General features: G+C 43.5%; 1 non-coding gene across 1 annotated transcript; it reads left to right on the top strand.

Annotated features, from left to right (window-relative positions):
• The first annotated feature begins 216 nt into the window (after positions 1-216).
• LOC145398253 (5S ribosomal RNA) lies at positions 217-335 on the top strand. Its single transcript, XR_013897105.1, has one exon. It is a non-coding gene; the product is annotated as a 5S ribosomal RNA (ribosomal RNA).
• Positions 336-1866: the final 1531 nt, after the last annotated feature.

Genomic DNA, 1866 nt, shown 5'->3' on the forward strand with positions numbered 1-1866 from the left:
CTCTGTGATTGCTTAGTTTATTGATTACTGTGGCTGTAAAGAGGCTGGGCAGCTTGGCTGAGAAGGCTCTTAGACTTGCATTAAAATACTAATCGTAGTTGTTCTTGAACACATTGGTACTAGGTCTACTATTAACTGTTTGGATTTTTTTTTTTTTTCAATGAACCCACATTTTATTGTATTATAGTTTTCTGATAATTTAAAATGTATTTTGATTGATTTGGCCATACCACGTTGAGTACACCGCTTCCCATCCGATCAGCGAAGTTAAGCAACGTTGGGTCTGGTTAGTACTTGGATGGGTGACCGCCTGGGAACACCAGATGCTGTTGGCATCCCTACGTGTCAAGTGGGGTTGGTGGAGGATTAGTGCCCCTCCTTGTAAAAAAATTAACTCTAAGCCCTTGGCCACCCCATTTGGGATACATGGCATCTGGCAATGGATGGATGGATGGATTTTTTTTTTTTTTTTTTAATCACGAATGACAACTTCCCTTTGAGATGAATCAAGTCAGAAATTAACAAAATAAAATAATCAAAATTGATCAATTTACATCTATCTATCTATCTATTGCCAGATGCCATAATCCCGTAAGTGGTGGCCATTTGACTTTTTTACGGGGAGGGGCACTAACCCTGCACCAACCCACTTACTGGCACGTAGGGAGCACATATGGCTTGGGTATATGGTTACTACTCACCGTTGTAAATGGTTTCTTGGCTTACAGGAAACCATTTGGCTTATCACTCAATGTAAAGCCACCTGCTATGGAAAGAAAAGCAGTAAGAAGTGACAGGAAAGATGGGAGAAATAAGAAGAAAGGAGGGCAGGCACAGAAAAAGAATAGTAAAAGCTAAAGAAGAGGTAGGCAGCACTACATCAAGTGAGTGGATGATGGTCACGACCACCTACCACAATACTGGTATACATATACAATATACCGGTACATATGGTAATTAAAAATTAAATAGTCATGAAAATTTATTATCTATCTATCTATCTATTGCCAGACGCCTCAATCCCGTTTGGGGTGGCCACAAACAAATTGCCTCCAAGTCGCCCTGTCCCCCGCCATTTCACTGCCCTGCTTCCAACTCACACCCCCCTCTCTCATATACCTCTCCACCCCATCCCTCCATCTCATCCTCGGCCTCCCCCTCCCTCTTCCCCCCTCCACCTCACTCACATACACTCTCTTTGTCAGTCTTTCACCCTCCATCCTCTCCACATGGCCAAACCACCTCAGTGTATTCCTCATAACGCTTCCTATCACATCCACATCCACACCACAACGCTCCTTTATATCCTCATTCGTCAGCCTGTCTCTCCACGTGACTCCACAGGCTCCTCTTAAATAACTCATTTCCACTGCTCTCACTCTTGACTTGTGTCCTTCCAACAATGTCCAAGCTTCACTTCCGTACGTTAGAGTGGTATCACAATACTGTCATGTAGTAACTTTTTCACTTCCATGCTCACTTCCCTGTTTCTTATCACTGCTTTCAAGGAACCAGCAACCTTTCTTCCCTGCTGTACCCTTTCAAGCACTTCACCCTCCAAACCTCCATCCTTACTCATCACACTGCCCAAGTACTTAAATGTACTCACATTTTCCAATTCCTCACCATCTAACCTCGCTGTACATTCACTAACTTCACCTCTCTCAAAGACCATCACTTTACTCTTCCCTACATTCACCTTTACATTCCGTTTCTTACACACTCTCAAACTCATCCACCAAGCCTTGCAGCTAACCTTCGTCTTCACTCAACAACACAGTATCATCTGCAAACAACAGTACAGGGAATTTCCAAACGCTATCCTCTCTCACCAGGGCCACTCCAACATCCACTACCCTACCTTGT

This window comes from Coenobita brevimanus, chromosome 44 (assembly GCF_032717465.1).
Source record: "Coenobita brevimanus isolate Jiangsu-jjx chromosome 44, ASM3271746v2, whole genome shotgun sequence".
Lineage (NCBI taxonomy): Eukaryota > Metazoa > Arthropoda > Malacostraca > Decapoda > Coenobitidae > Coenobita > Coenobita brevimanus.